This window comes from Chiroxiphia lanceolata, chromosome 7, assembly GCF_009829145.1.
Source record: "Chiroxiphia lanceolata isolate bChiLan1 chromosome 7, bChiLan1.pri, whole genome shotgun sequence".
NCBI lineage: Eukaryota > Metazoa > Chordata > Aves > Passeriformes > Pipridae > Chiroxiphia > Chiroxiphia lanceolata.
In genome coordinates, this window is record NC_045643.1 from 22,622,074 (window position 1) to 22,640,050 (window position 17,977).

The following is a 17,977-nucleotide window of genomic DNA, read 5'->3' on the forward strand; positions in this document are numbered from 1 at the left end:
TCTTAAAATGTGTCATTGCAGTGAAGTTCTATAACCAAGTAAAGCAAAAAGATTTGAGCAGTCAGGCTGCTCAGGTTTTAACTAAAATTTCTTGATATCTGCATACACCAAAGATAAGTCAGTAGCTGTGCCTTCTGAATTTTATGGTAAATCTTTCCCAACTTTAAACAAAGAAAGCTTGAAGCCATGTGCTCTGTAGTGGCTCACTGTGTGTTGACACTGTCTTGGTTGAATACAGCCTTATTGTCTGTGAAGATAAATGGAGTAAATGACAACAAAAATTCAGACCAGCTTCTTGCAAATTACATTTGTTCTTACCATGCAGTAAACAGGAACATGTGCACAAAGCATAAAGAAAAAAAAAAAAGGGTGATTCATTGTATGTTCTCAGTTCTAATACAGAAAATGCATCACTGGTAATAACTTTGACTTTCTGAAAGAGCTGTCACACTTCAAGATTTATTCCTGGTGAAGTAGGGAGAGAAACACATGATCAATGGGTTTGGGCCTTTTTGCATAATTAGTGGCAAAACACGCGTGCACACACACACACATGCACACTCACTCGCTTACTTCGTCTGGCACAGCTTCAGTCTTCTTATTCACCAGCTGCTAAGACATTTTCATATCTATAGCTGCTTCCTCTAAGAGAAAACACACCTGCTCTTCCAGCATTGTATCCATTTATTGTTGGCTTTCTGGAAGAAAAAGATGCAAGAGAATTTTGGCTTGGATCAGAGATCTGAATAAGAATGCGATAACTCAAAACAATATTGTAAAAGCTATTATACATTAACTTCTCTGTACTAATTAGCAGTTTACATCAGCAGATACACACCCAGGGTCTAGAATGAAATGTTCTAAGTGACATTTTGCTCTTATTTTCTGCCTCTATGACATTTGGAAATAGTCTTATTTGACCAGGTTTTGACTATTGCTATAGTGTCATCATATAACTGCAATTAAGCGCTCCTTGATTGCACTGCATATGTATTAAATCAAATGGTAGAATTTTAGACAGAACCAAAAAATCATTCCCTGCAACAGTGAGTATCAACTGCATTTTAGATCACAGAAGGACTTCAGGCAAAAAGAACATCAAAGAAAGGCAACTCTTAATATGAGGAGGAAAACCAGGAAAGATAAAGTCATAGATGTCAGGTGAGTTGGGAGTAAGCAAATGAAATACCAGAGGCCCTCCTTCCTTAGTACTCGGCTTTACCTTTCCATTCATACCCTGAAGTACGACCAAATTGACATCTGCCTCTAAACCCCTGTTTTAAAGTATTTGATCTAAAGTATATGCTGGAACTAACCGAGGTGATCTTAAATTTTTTCTCCAAATTCTTCAGAGGTAATAGACTAATAAGGTACGGTTCTATCAGTCCAATCCCTGATACACTTGTATCTTCCAGCCTATCTCTTCCTACTTTGTTGACAGATGGTAGAGTAGCTAAAGACAAGAATCACAAAAGGCATTTAGGGTTATGGTACCGGTGGCTTCATGGAGGCTGCTACAGCCTCTGGTACAAAACTTTGCTGCACAGAGTAATGGGGCTTGCTGAAAAGCAATGTTTTAAGCATAGCTGCTGTCTCTGGGTAAAACTCTTTAGTCCTCAATCCTTTCTAGTCACATCTCCTGGAGATGAAAATTAGATTTTACATGGACTGATTGGGGCAGATAACAGAGATTACAGTCCTCCAGTCTCATGGCTAATATAATCTTTGTGTTCCAGTCTCCTTCTAACAATATTTACATGTTTTATGGCATGGTAGGCAGTAGGTCATTCCCACTTTGCTGCTTTTGACAATCAGTTTTACTGATTGGTTTTCTACTTTACTGGTGCCTAGAACAGCCCTCTGAGGATACCATCCTTGCCAAAGGCAGCATCAGCTTTACCTAAACCATTTCGAACATATGTTTGCCTGGTTTGAAGATCTATATTGGTGATAAAGATTTCACAGCCTCCCGAGGGACCTTCTGTTCTTTCTTACAGATTTTTTTTCTAAATCTCTAATTATTCTTCAGTTGAACCACATTTTCCACAAGGTATACTGAACAAACTGGACAATATGATCCAGCTGAGACTTTCCACTGTAGTTTTCAACAAACACATGCCGGCTGTTTTATATCCTTAAAACAGAACAAAAACTTAAGCTTTTAAGCAAACTTCTTCAATTATTTGCTCCAGTATTTTTTTTCAGAATGAAAATAAAGAAGAACAGTATGTAATTTCCTGATTTCCTCTGTTCTCTGCTCTTAAAGATAAACATGTCATCTGTCCTTTTTCTTTCTTGTAGAAGCTCATCTGTTCTTGAAGATTGTTGCTAGTGGCTCCAAAACATCTTTATTCTGTTCTCTAAGTATTCTGAGAGGAATTTCTTCAAGCTCATCTGGTTTGAAAGTATTTTATCTAAGCCTGTATTCTGTCCCCTTGTCTCTGATACTAATGATTTTAGCCAGCTGATTGAGGCTGACCCTTCTAGTGAAGAAAAGTAAAAAAGGTATCAGCTTTTTGGATACCATCTCTAATCATACTTTTTCTCCACTGACCAGCAGATCTCTCTTTCCTCTGTCTATCTAGCTACAGAGTAGATATTTACCCCATTTTGACTTTTCTGATTTTGGCATCTTTTTTACATTGTTGCATTATTCTTTTACTCCTCAGTGACTTCGTTGAGCTTAGGTAACTAAAAAGGCCTTCCCACTGTTATTTAGCATTTCGGGATTTTTCAAAGCAAATTTCTTATTTTGTCACTAGCAGTGGGGTCGTTTGTGTTATCTCCTCTTTTTCTAAAGGAGATGAAAAATCTCAAAAACTCCATTTTTTGGAGGATCAAAATGATGCCTGCACACTGGATTTAGGACCTAAAATGTCTGTCTAGATCTAGTCCTGACTGACTCATCAGAAGTCAAACTATATGTTTCTGTTAGAGATGGGTCTGAAGCATAGAAATGTCTTGCTTACATCAGTGGCTTCTGATTCCTGCTTAATTTTTGATCTGATTAAAGCAGGATTATTTGGTTACTATCTGATTGGTATTTTATGCTAGCAAATTTCCTTACTTATGAGTTCTTCTTTACGTGCCCTTCGTTGTCCCTGATTATTTCTGCATTGTCTTGTGGGAATAAAAAAAGAAGTAATGAATTAAAAAAAAGTTTCAGTATGTATTTTTCCCATCTGGTTAGTCCAGCACTCTTCTTAATTAGTAAAATGCCATCCTGTCAGATTCTCTCCTGCCAGGAAGTCATTCAGCTACGAAATCACTTCTTCACCTCCATTGTATATTTTAACATTTGAAAACAGCAAAACTCTAAGATATTGTATTCTTTCTTACAACAGAAAAAGCAAAATCAACTACAGCATTGCTAATTAAGTGTAGTTTAGGATTAATTTGTATTTAAACAAGGCCTCATGGGATTTCAGAACATGTACCCAGAGTGTCATAAAATGTGTAACAACACTTCTCAATTAATATTCATTCATTTGGGAACAATGCAAAGCAGTCAAATAACTACAACCTCTTCCTTACTCTTTCCCTGAAGTTTATGTGATGTCCAGATTGCTTTCCCAAATCCAAAGGTCAGCTCCTTCTTATTTGGGCAATACCACTCTATTTCCTTTCTTGAGTATTAAGCTTCTTTTTCCACTATAAAGATACTTAAAGATGATGTATTGTCTATTAAATCATAAGTCTACTGTTTGAATACATCAATTGTGTTGCAAAACCATAATTATTGTGTTTCTTTTCCATTGTGCCAAATGGAATGCCAGCCATTTTAAAATTAATGTATGGTTTAAATATTTTATTTTTCAAATTGTCATATCAATAAAAATATTTAGATCAGTTCAATACCATCATACTGATTACAGATGAGAAGCTTAATAAATGTTAAAATTAAATGTTCTTTCAATAAAAAGAGGACAATCTCAAGGAGAAACCTAAACTACATCTGTATTCAGTAAAATTAAACATATAACTAATCATATTTGAACAGTTTGTAAGCAATTAGGAAACATAGGAAAAACACAGTTACAAACCTTCATGTACAATTTTACGTAGAATTTGCTGTAAAGGAAATAAATAGGAGAGAATTCTGTATATTCATTTACTTTCAAGGTAGGTTTTTTCTTTCTTTGTTAATTTTTTGGTAACTGCTACAGAATATATAACAGAAATCTGTTTCTTTTAAGATCTGTAGGAATTTTTGCTTTTACACGGAAGTAGTTTGAAAATAAATATTATCAATAATTACACTAACTGTGTATTTCTACCAAAATATTCTGACTCCTCTGTGGTGTGGGCTTTTTTCTATTTTCTGGATGGCTAGAAGGTGTGTTGAGTGAGTTTTAAATGAAATGGAGCAAAAGTAGGAAAGGTGAAGTGCACTACTGAGAGAATCTTCTGTGCATAGAACTCACTTCCCTAGGCATCCATTCCTAGTTACTGCTGGGGTCTCTGAGTCAATAAGGGCATTCTTATGCGGGAACTTGTACTTCCATGGAAGAAAACAAGGGAAGACTATGTGACTGTGGCTTAATAAAAGGTACCATTGCTTCTGCAGATGTGACTGGTCCAAGATGCGAGAAAGCTGGGTGGGATCCTTGTATAGACATATCAGGTTTTAGGTTTTAACACTAGTATCCCAGCAAAGAATGAGAAAAATTATGGCTTTTGTTCCGCAGTGTGGCTTGTGAAAAGCGGTGCTAATCAAGTGATACAAATTCGCTTCGAGTAAAAGTCACGTCCATAGTGTGGAGCCAGTTGGCCTAGCTCCACACCACGTTATATGAATGAAATGCAAAATCTAATACTAGTTCAACATAATGCTTATTTTTGCTTCAACCCCAGCTAAAGAAACTGAAGATGCCCAGGCACCACTTTAGTAACTAAGCAAATCTTTCTTCTTGTTTCCAGCAACAGAGACATGTAAGACATCGGCATTTCAGCCAGTAGGCGGAGACCCAGTGATTATTCCTTGGTTCCCTGAAGCTCTCCCTAGCATACTTACACTGTTTCCTCATACTGGATTCACTCCAAAAAATAAGTATAGCAAAGCCAGTATTTTAAAACATGGAAATGACCCCCCCCAACAGGTCTTTATTAATCACTGTCTCTTTGGACAGCATTTTGCTTCCCTAAGTGTTTGTCGGATTTGTGCCCCAGGCATGCATACTCAAGAAATAGTGTTTTATTTGGGTATTAAATAACATAATACACCTCATTAGTAATAAGCTGTTTTTTTCTGACGGAACATAAGACTTATTAAACATGACTGTTGGGTTCATTCAATGTCTAAACAGGACCTTGCTGCAAATCCAAATCTACTTGAGTAGACATACAGTAAAATGCCAGGGGTAATATCATATAATTAGAAATAATGATAATAAACAGCAATAATGAATCTCTTGGCCTCTTTTATATTAAAAGAAATGAGTGCAATATCTCATACTACAGGAAAAAAACCAGCAATTGATGAGAGGTTAAGATGGGTATACAGTATAATGAAAAAGGTTAATTATAGAGAGATGTCAGACAGCAATTATTTCATCTATAGTAGTAGTGTTCAGTTACATTATAAATATAGCTTTCACTCCTATTCCTACCCTAGATGACCAACTAATGTGCAAAGCATCCTAGAAATTGTCCTCTATATTTGGAATTTTTTGCCAACAAAGCTGAGCAATGCTAGGTAAAGCTTCTTTTCTTTCAGTATGCATTGATATTTCTGTTTGGTCTTTTTCCATTCCTTCTAGGTTCTCCTGTCTTCGTCTTCTGCTGCTTATGGCTAAATGTTTCTCAGTTTTTGCTCTGCTTTTGCCCAGACTCCACCAACCCTCTCTAACTCAGCTACTCCTTCCTAATCTGCTTCTTAGAACTTAGAAACCTCCCAGCCTTTTAATTCTGTGGCCACCACTACTTTTCCTGGTTAAATACTTCACAATGGCTTGTGTATGTTTCTAGCACACATACTCTTTCATGACAAACACCAGCCCCGCAGACTGGAAGCATTAAGAAGCTTCCCCGGTGTTTGAGATGAGGAGACAAGAGTATTTTCTTCTTTTGCTGCCTGAATAGTTTAGGAGAAAAATACATGGAAAAAATACATGGTGGAAAAGTAATATGTAAAATAGGAATTTACCTGCCCTTAAAGAGATGACCAAAGAGGAAGAAAAATAATGAGATGAAGAAAACTTCATTGTAACAAGGGATTCACAGGTACAGACTGGGGTATATATGGTAAGATCAACCTATATGATTATGCTGGTTTAAAGGTAAACCAGCAGGAGAAATGAACCCAACTCAAAAGAGATTATTATAAGTGACAGTTACAATTTTAAAAAAATAATACAATTATATGGACAAACAATTGGTTTTAACTCACAAAACCCAGATGTATAACCCAGCACCCCGGGGCATGAACAGTTTGTTGGCCCCTGTGCTGAGCCCCACGTTGTCCACCTGAGTCCTAAGTAAAAGGAAAGGAAAAACCTCTTGGTGAGAGTGCTGGTCACAGTCTGGTTGAGGTTCTGGTCCTGATCTGGTAAGTGGGCCCAGAAGTCCCAAGACCCCAAGATTATATACACTCAGGTTCGAGTGGGAATGCCCAGTACTTCCCCCCCCACCCCACCGTGGGGAGTTCCACAATGGGTGATTGTGAATTGTGAGATATTTTTGGAATCCTTGGTGGCCCTTAGCAGACATGACCCCTCAGGCTGGGTGTGGAGGTGCTAATGACTCCCTGGAGGGGAGTTATCACACCTGAGTCATTGGTGTGAGGATAGGAACATCCTCCTATCTCACAGGCTTCTTAACACTCATAGCCTGAGGGGTCAGTTGTGCTCTGGGCGGCTGCTGCAAATGGTCTATTGTTAACGGTTCCTGGGAAATGACAAAGAGGGTGTAGAATACACAGTTTGGGTTACACCCGCACAATGATGAACTGGTCCCAGCTGCTCTAACTAGGACATTGATGAATCTGATTTTTCAACCAGGAACCTGAAGGAGCCATGACTGTTGCCAGCTTTAAGTCCTTTCCAAAGAGTGGCTGTGGTTGTAAAAAGACAAATTCCATTTCCAAGATGTGTGCTTGCTCTTGACTGCAAGAGTAACAAAGGACACTGAAATGTGGAAGATTAAAAAGAAAGAGTCTTGAAGCAGATTTCAGCAGTAATAGAAGGTAAAGAAAGGACTTCTTGGGTTCTAACCTGCATCATGCTTGTTACGTCTCTGGCCATCCTTACCTTTCCCTGTCATGCGAATTTTTCACTATCCTATTTCTTCCCCTCCACAACATTCAGGGTAATGTTCAGACTAAATCTTTAAATCTACTCAGCACCTAGAATATATGAGATGGATTTTTTAGCCAAATTATTGTTGTTTAAACCTGTAAGTTTTCAAAATAAATTGACTTGAAAGCAAACTTCTATTTACACTGTTTGGATGTCTGACAGCCCTAGAAATGTCAGCTTGGCAACCACGGTAATGAATATACAATTATTGTATTACCAGAGTTATTTATTTTACCAGATTTATTTCTCTTCCTTATCTCCACTCCTATTTCATTCTGACTTCTAAATGTATTTGGCACTAGGGTAATGTTAAAAATAACCCTAAAAACACATTGGTTAAGATTGATTGAATGGCTTTTGAGTAAACAAGATCTGACTTGAAGTTTGGGGGAGATTTTGATTTAAAAAAAAATGCCACTTACCTTAAGCTTATCCAGTTCTTTTGGGATTTTTCCTGTGTGCTGCAGGTCCCATTTCCCTATTATTTTTAACTTTTTCTTGCTAATGCGTGGAGATGAGCATGCACACATTGCTAGCAAGCATGTCTCAGCTTATGGCTACATGAATAATACAAAAGGTAAAAATAGGTTTTGGAAAATACAAAAGCCCTAAAAGATTTGAAATGCTGTCAAATACAAAAAGTATTTTTGGAAATTATTAAAAATGCTGCCCTCTTATGACATTCATTTTCATATTTTTATATATGTATAATAAAACAACATGATTCATTAGATACATAATTTGTCATTTGGGCTCACCATAAGTTTTTGAGTATCAAAAAGATAGAGACACCACCTCAAAAGTTTTTTTAGAACATGCGTTGAACAAAACATTACAGATGGTGCTTATTTATTGCTCACAATATTTCAGGTTTGTAGTTTTCCCAATAATGCTCTTAAGTTATCTAATTGATTTCAAGACTTTGTAGGTCACTGGACAGGGATGAAACCCAGAGTTATTTAAGTGTAAGGAATAATATAGAGCACTGTAAATTTCATATGTGGAAAATATTCTCAGGTTAATCAGATTTTGCATCAACACTGTCTTGCAACTTGGTCTGTCTCTTGCCCATTCATAATTTCGTAATTACCAATTGACAAGCCCATAACTTCCTTTTGGCAACTCAAGCACAAAAAGACAGTGTATAGGAGACATAAGCATGGACAGGGTATCAAGGAGGAATATGGAAACATTGCTTGGGTATGCAAAGATGGAATTAGGAAGACCAGAGCTAGATCTGGGGCTGAAACTGAAAGGAATATGAGCAGCAAAAAAAAAAAAAAAAAAAAAAAAAAAGCCAAACAAACTTGTGTGGGTACACTGGCAGCAGATGGAAGACCTGGGAAAACGTTGCCACCTGAAGAACAGGGTAAACAATCCAATAATGAGGATGAAGGCTGACATCTTCATTGGCAAGGTCTGCTCTCAGGCCTTGCAGGTCTCTTTCCAGCAGCAAAGTTCATGGCAGAAAGTTACTATCCACGATAGGCAACTGAGTCAGAATCAGTTTGAGTAGACTGCGCATATGTAAGTCCATGGAACAGGTGGGATTTATCTGGTGTTGCTAATGGACTTAGTTGTTGTTGTCAGTGTGAGGCCTCTCAAAATCTTTTAAAAAGTTGTGATGGTTAGGGAAAGATCCTGCTAACTAGCAAAGGGACAAATACTATGCCTATCTTCTGAAAAGGCAGTGAGGAGAATCTGATGAACTACAGACCTGTATTCCTATCCAAAGTATAGGAACAAGGTATTTACAAACATGTAATTTCTAAAGCGATAGGATGGTATGTTCTAAACAATAAATGTTCATAAGTCTTTCTTATTGCATTTGCATAAATAGATTTGGGCTCTTGATTTTCTTTCTGTCATAGTTCTTCCTGCAAAAATTCCTTTGAAAATATCTCCACACAACAGCTGGGTTTCACACTGAGTCTTTTCCACAGAATATTGATGGCCAAGGACTACAAACTGAAGACTCGTAGGTGGGCATCAGCTTGGATATAACTTGCCCTTGGAGCTATGGATTCATCTCCTGGCATCGTTCAGTAATCACTTGCCTGGTCTAGAAGAAAGTTAAACAATTTAATTTTGGTGTTTGGCTTAATACTAACAAAGCAGTGCTAGCAAGGAGAGAGAGCGGGTTCTATTTTGTTTTTAAATGAGTTACAGTTTACCTTCTGCTTAAGAGATGACAGGCTCTTGTCTCCTTTATCTCCTTTTCTGCATTCCTCTTTTTCACCAATGATGGATGGATAGAGCAGCACTTGCAACCTCAGTTTATCTTTCCTTTCTTTTGGCAATAGTCTATGTGGTTTTTCTTAGGAACTAAGACAGCCTCAGGCTTGCTAGGGTGCTTTAAGGTGAGCTTCACATTATTGAGCTTGATAGTGTCTTAAATTAACATTTTCTATTAAATTTCTTGTACTGGTATTCTAGACTTCTCAAAATCAGGTATACTATCAGCCTCTCAAAAGGCTATACTATTGCTCCCTGACTGAAGCAGTGAGCCAGCATTTGAGACCTTGTGTGACTGGTTGTTACATGAAGGTATTAATTAATGTTTGAGAATGTTTTGGATTTCTTTGTTTTGTTTTCTGGTCAGGTAATACAAAGTCTTTTTTTTAGTGAATATGAATAAACAACAACAGACAGCTTGCTAACAGCTTCTGCATCTGACTTCTCAGTTACTCCTGCTCCCCTTTGAGTCCCTTCTAAGGTCTAGCACATGACTGTTCCACACTTTGCTGACCCTTTTTTTACCCTGTTTAAAAATTGCAGCCAGTCCAAAGAGGAACCTTGGCTTATAGCATCACTGTTTATCTGACTTGTATACAATCTAGTGCCATTTGTTTCCATGATAGCTTCTAGCTTCCTCATTAAAATGCTTCTTCCAATTAGGATAATCAAGAAATACCTGACTCTAATTAGCTTTCTGTTTGCTTGCAGATCAAACACAGGTTTGACGGCTTTATGATTTCCAGTATAAATATATGCTAAACATTTCTAGCTCCCAGAAATGTGCATAGATTCCACTTCCTCACAACTAAAACAGAATTTCTCAATTCCTCTTCACTTTTTCTGGTTTCTTTTTTTCTACTCCTGTAACTTAATATGCAACTTTAGATGGCTTTTGTACCAGACTCTCTCTTGATGCTTGCTACATTCTCTGCTCTCTTTGCCTATACCCAGTGTACCAGTATTGATGATGATGACTTCTTTTCTTGGGCACACTGTGAAAGGAAGATCTGTAGTTTATTCACAAGGGAATAACAACATTCTGAACATTCTGTTCACTATGTTTCTTCGAGTTTTTGGTCATCTCAAAAATAGGTATTTTTGCCAAGTTCCCCCATCATCACCGTCATCTGACCTGCACCTTTTGTATTAGCAGGGAAACCTTCAGGCAGATCACCAAATCAGGCTATCTGATTTGCTCAGATCTTTTCCCCCTGTCCTGGTGAAGCTACTCAAAAGATTCCATCACTGTCCAAACTTGAATGATTGACTTCACAAGATATTTGAGAAAGGTGTAGTAAATTCATTGTATGATAGGTTTGCCTGCTATGTGCAATCTCTTGGTGACTAAGGGGCCTTTGAAAACCTTTCCTTTGTACTCATCAAGCCTCACAATCATCTATTAAATATGAATTTTACTGTAGAGAGAATTCTACATGTCAATTTATAATTTCCCCTCAGTACAGCAACTCATCATATAATTTTATATTTTGACATTAAGAGAACTGTTTTATTTGCAAATACCTTTCTATGCACATCATAATACAGGCTCTTACTGATTCTCCATGACATACCCTTGGATACCGCTATTATTTCTGCTACTTACACTTGAAGCCAAATAAGTTATTTAGAAGCCATGGGATTCTAAATTAGTTGAAATATTTGACTTGTTCTGTCAAAGTGCTTGATCCTGTTATCTTTTCCAGGTAAGTAATTTTTATTTACATGGTTAAGCTAAATGTAAAAAAAGGATACTACCTTTACAAATCTGTGATCAATACACGTGTGTATTTCTTTTAAAAGAGAAAAACACACTGATCACAAAACATATGGTACTCTTTCCTCATCTGCCATTCACTAGATTGTGCTTGTAATGTTAAACTTTTTGTACCAATTTTTCTTCAGCTTCAATGAACTAGAGATTTTTAGGGTCCTCTGTATTAGAATAGTCACAAAGCATGTGTTACAAGTACATTTGCGTATTCTAACTCAGAGAACTCTGACATGTATCAGTATTTGAGAGACTGAAGATCTCCTGTCTTGTTTGAAGTCACACTATGTCCATGAATCTTACTTTTCTGAAGCTTCTGTCCAGCTGTAGCAATATCCATTTTTCAGGTGCGAAAATATTATTAGAAAATACTGTTGAGATTTGAGTCGTCTTTCTATATTATGACCTGAAGTTGTGTCAGGGGAGGTTTAGGTTAAACCTAAATATTAGGTTTAGAAAATATTTAGGTTAAATCCTAAATCTGTGTTCACGAAGCCTAGCCATGAATTTAGGTTAAATGTTAGAAAACCACTCAGAGTGTGGTTGGGCACTGGAACAAGCTACCCAGAGAAGTGGTCGCAGCACCAAGCCTGACAGAGTTCAAGATGCATTTGAACAATACTCTTGGGCACATGGTGTGACTCTTGGGGATGGTCCTGCACAGGTCTGAGGGTTGGAGTCGATCCTTTTAGGTTCCTCCCAGCTAGGCATATTCCGTGATTCTGTGAATGTCATTAGCATTGCAAAATTATCTTTTTTTCAGCACAAGTAACACAGAGGATGGGTGAGTACACTGGGAAGTCAGGGTTGAAGGTATATGCTGAAAAGAACTTCTACAGGAAGAGGTGTGATAGAAAGAAAACCTATAATCCAAATGTATTTGCACAAAGTTAATAATTAATAGAGAAAGACTCTATTACGAACCATGGATTTTCATAAGAAGCTGACTTATTCCTTTAGAAATGACATGTCTCTAAGTGCCTTTGTTTCTAAACTTTGAATGGAAAAAGAAAGCTAAATCTCAAATATATAAAACCCCAAACAAACAAACAAAAAACCAAACCAAACAAAAAAACCCAAAACAAAAACAAAAAAACCCACCAAAAAAAACCCCAACCCACCAACCCACCAACTAAACAAACAAACAAAAAAACCCATAAAGCCTCAGAAAGAGCAAAAAGAACAGCAGTCTCATAAGATATGAGAAAGAAAAGAATCCATGTCTGACAAAAGGAGTGAAGAGAAAAAAGTGATACATGCTTTGGTGAAAATCAAGTTTCATATGGTCAGAGTCCCTTTTTTCCCAGTGATGTGTTCAGGTCATGCCGAAATAGCTACATTTTCTGGTATTTCACTTGGGATAACAAAACATTACAGGATCTCCTCCCATTTCTCCCATAGCACACTTACTAGATTAGTCCAAACTCCTTTACTCAAATCTGGTGGTTCTGGCATATGGGCTGCCAGCTGCCCATAAAACAGTGGTTATCTTCATTTTACAACAGGAAGAAAGCCTTTTTAGTGAAGCATTATACATATATATACATATATATATATGTATATAATCAACGTGCCTATTTGTATTTGAGTTTCTGTCTTATCACTCAAAATATCTAGATTTTAGATCATGAGTTTTGAATTGTTTTGAACTAAGCAAAATCAAAATGTCTTTTCAGCAATGTGCTTCAGCTTAAGATATCACGTTCTGACCTATGAGAGACAAAGGAGAGCATCATACCTATCCCATAGCATTCATCTCTGGCAACCAAGGGATGTTTCTCAAATACATCCCTTGAGGAGGCGTAAATTCAGGAAAAGCTGTCTGACCAGAAGTAGTGGTAGAAGCTGAAGAATACTGGTTACTGCTACTATTTGCACAATGTTTTAAAGCCAGGTAGCCAGGAGAGATTTAAAATTCCGATGTTTTTGCTATTTCTGGCTAGTGTGGCTCTTCTCTGGCTTCTTCAGCAGACCATCCATGGAGTCACTCAGAAGACTGTAACATTTCTAGAATATACCAAAAATAATGAATAATTCTAATACATTTTCTTTCTTCTGCGACTGCAGAAATCACTGACTGTGGATATAAAACTGTATAGCTTTGTTTTCTTTGGTACTGTGATGCTATCATTTGTGCTACTGGATATAAAACTTTTAGTTACATTTCCTGTTCAGAGACTATTAGAAGTTTCAGAATGGCAGATGGGTGGCTTTTTAGCCTACAATGAGAAATAAAAAGCAGCAGTACAACACTCACAGGTTTCTGTATTTTTTACTGATATAGCAACTGTTGAAATATCAGTATCTATCAATTAGATTTATTCATCTGTACCTCCACAGGTCATGGATGTCCTTGGCCTCTTTATTTTTTTTATCAGATGGCAGTCTCAACTGCTTTTTCATCTCCTTGTGCTGTATTTATATATTTTAATCAGATTTTTAAATGGATGTCATGGCCTAGTGTGATCATTCAAAACATTTATATCAAAAACCTTTTCCCCCCATATGTTGAGAAAGTAGAAATAAAAGATTCTTCCTTAGCTATTGCATTCTTATTTTTTTTCTCTGAAATTCTGTGAGATAGACTTTACAAGAAATTATTCTCTGGATATCATATCTTTAGAGATACTTGGTTTGAAAATCAAGAACAGAAATGAGCGAATCAACTCTCAGGCTCATATTTTCTTCCCTGGGGGTGGGAATATTAACAAAGCAGACCTAGGCAAAAAGATGAGAAATGATGAAGAAAAATTATACAACTCTGTAGCATTATACTTACAATCACAGAATTTTTTTAAGTTGGAAGAGACCTCTGAAGGTCATTTAGTGCAACGTCACGCTGAAAACTGAGTCAACTTCAAAGTTAGATTGAGTTTGCAAGGAACTCATCCATTTGAGTTTCAAATGTGTCTAAGAAGTGGCAATTCCACAACTTCTTCCAGCAGACTACACTACTTTTTTTTTTCGAGTGCTACACTACTTTTCTAAATGTCCTAGCTATGCCCTTGCTAATACAGGCTTTGTCGCCACAAATGCACAACTGCTAACTCATGTTGAACTTGCTCAGCAGGATCCCAGGTCCTTTATGCATGGATGCTGTCTAGCCGGTTGTCTCCCATCCTTTTCTCCCCTGCACTCCTGATTTCTCCCTTCCTTTCCCAATAACATTTCACTCATTTGCTTTGTTTTTGCTGTTATTGTTTTTGTTTTGGTACAGTCTACTGGTTCTGTAAATATAAACTTATCATGCATGCCTTTTTTTTGTTATAAAACTTCCTGTTCAGCCTGCGGGGTTGTGAAGGATTGTAAGGGATATGCATTTAGTTTTCCCTTGGTGAATCTTCCAAAAGCTGCTGATCTGAAGGATCTTAGCCACTTCCCTGGAGATGAAATGGAGGCCTCATGTCCTCATGAAGAAATACATAAAAGTTCTGCAGGTGCAAAAATTATTTTTGATTTGAGATGCAAGAACTAATTAATTAGATTCTAGAAATAGTCCTTGGTTTCATCTTGCACAATTCATCATGTATGTATTTTGTATAGGTAACTTCTAGAGGTGTTTAGGTGATTCATCTTAGAAACTATGCAGGAAATACATTCAGTATAACCACTAAAACTTTCAAAACAGATTTACTTATGGATAGTATAATGTGGACAGTGAAAACATTATAGGAATAAGAGCATTTCATGTGCAGTAGTAGCAAAGGAGCAGAAAAGCTATTGAACTAATTGTATAATAAGTTATTAAAAGAACTGCTATGGTGACAGATGGAAATAAACACTGCTGCATGAATAATAATCATGTTTTTTCCTAACCAAAGATCAACTCTAGACATTCTGTCTGAATTAATTTTGCTTTAAATTAAGAGAAAAAAATAAACAGAAAACAAAAGAATGAATTAAATCCCTGCATATGTCTCCTCTGTAATACAGTGTATTAACTATGCTTCAAAAACGGAAGCTACCCTTGTGGAAAAGGCATTTAGAAATATACACGTATATGACATGAAAAGCAGTGAGCAATAACATACCTCATTACATCAATAAGAATTCAGACAATAATTGCAGCTAAAAAACCCCAAACTGTACCAAAACCACCCAAACAAAAAATAACCCCAAAACCTGTCCAAAAAATATATTAAACACAAGAAATAATTACAAGAAACAGAAGTACACTCTGTATAGAAATTATGGTCATAGGAAAATAGAGGACACATACCTTTATGCATACTAGTACTTCCCCTCTCTCTGTATAAATAAATGACCCTCACTTTCTTATTCTCTTCCTCCCTTCACATTTTCTTTAAATCAAATTAAAATTTTTGTGACACTCAGTATTGTTTTCTGTGTATTTGTACAGTATATGAACTCTCAAAGTCTGAGACCTCTAGTGTGCTGTCATAACAGAGATAAGAATTGAAGTAGTAATCATGTAACAGAGCAGGGGGTAATTATGTAATTTTTATGTAAGTGTAATTCACATTGAATTTGAAATAAGTTCTGCCGAAACATTACAAATACAGGATTAGACAAGTGGTACTTCAAATATTTTCTGTGTCAGTTCTGTTTTCCAGCAGCCAAGGTTTATGTGTTGTCTATTTCAAAGTAGGAATTTTTTTATTTTCCATTTTGTAAATCACTAAGCATATTCTTTGGCATAAATAAATAATGAGTCCTAAAATAGATATGTCCCCCAGACCCTGGCTCTCAGAAGTATGTACTGGTCTTGTTTTTACTGTCAGATGGTTCAACTCTGATTTGTTGTATTGTTAGGTCTTTAAGTGTGTAGGGTTAAACACCTGAAACTGTTTTACTTTCTGAATCTTGCAAAGCTAGTCCTATTGCAAAGAACAGGTATTTTTTATACCTAGAGGTCTGAAAAAATTCTATGTCTCTGCAAAGTAATTAGCACGATTTTCCCTAAATGTAGCATATGGCAGGTGTACTTGTAAACATAACTTAAGATGCCCTTTTTATTGCTGAATTCTGAACTGAGCTGCTATTCCTTATACTTATATTATTTTTATATGATAGTCATTACAACTACATTCATATTTTAATACTACTTATGACAACACCAGCTCTTTTCTCTAAAAGTTTTGTCACAGCTATAACTTGCATTCAGCTGTAGGTTCTGAAAGCATAGCAAATACAAGGCTTCCCTGATCGGTCTGTCCTGGGGTAAAGATTCACATGGGCTCCACTTTCAGGGTCAGTATAGCAAGTGAGTGAGGGTCCTTCAGAGATATGGCTGAAGAACAGTCATGTATTAAAGCATGAAAATCCCGAATTACAATCTTCCTTCAAAATATAATTTAAGAAAAACGTGTATTTCAAACGTAGTTCTGATAATCTTCAGAAACATAGAAACTCAAGAGAAGGTTGAACTTAAAGCAACTAATCAATTTGTTGGGGTTATTTTGTTTGTTTTATTTTAAGTGTCTGTGAGAGTAAACTTCATGGGGGAAGAAATCCAGCAGAAAAGAACAATTTAATGACCACCATGATTTCTGTTAAAAAATTATAATCCCTTGACATCATGTAGACACACTTGACACCCACCCATTTTAGGATTATCCCACATTTAGCACTGCTAGTTTCTGCAGTTTCTTAAGCTTCCAATTGCTATTTTCTGCACAATAAAAAATTGTGTATCTGTAAAGGCGACGTGACTTGAATGATCCATTTGCAATTAAAGTAGAACTATAATGCAATTTCCCCACCTCCCACACACCTATTTTTACCACTTTCCTTGTTCTGACTCAGAGAAGATGTGAAGAGAAGTGCTGAGGCCTTGCCTAACATTCAGTGTCCCAGGAAACCACTGCCCTCCCACTCTGTTTGCCTCTGCACAGGAGGTACTGTGAGAGCAAGCTACTGCCATCGCGTGCTGAGTACCAGAGTGTGTCTTCACCCAGCATCCAGCTCCTAATAACAATATTGAGTTCTCAGGACTCAGTATATTACTACTAATTCAGAAATTGATGCTAATGTATCCTATCTACTAGGTACCTCAATTCTTAGAGAACTCTAGGAATTGGAAACTGGGAGAAACTGTTTTTACTGTATACAGATCCCACAATGGCAATCACAATAGATGGGACACTGTATATTTAGTGAGTAAAATAATGAAGAAAGGGACAGCACACCTACATCAGTGTTAAAGGAGAAAGGCTGTTTAAAAATTTGCATGTCTTTACATTTGAGGTGTTTCCCTCCCACACCGTGTTAGAAGTTTAGATACTCAAAATTCCTAAATTTCAAAGTTTCTCAAAGAAATCTTTCTTTCTACCATTCCTTGCCCATCCCAAGAACTTATGCTCTATTTCTGTGTTTTACTGTACAAACAATGAAAAAAGAAGAAGTCCTGTAGATTAGGGACCTGTATGCAGGTCTCCCTTCTCTGAGAGAAATACTCTTGTCCCTAGTCTCAAGTCAGGTTCCTGCTCATAAGTTTCTTTCCTGGCTCCTAGAAACCAGCAGTCAGCAGGAACCATGCAGTACCTCAAGTGTCTGTGCTCAAACCTCACAGTTATTCAGTGGAAATGAAAGTGGTCTAAAGAAAAACTCCTGGAGAGGAAGACTCACCATATTGGTCCATTTCTGGCTTTATATTTGTCCTTAACCATTCTTGGCTTTGAACCGTTGTGTGTAGTTTGTGTCTACATATCAAATC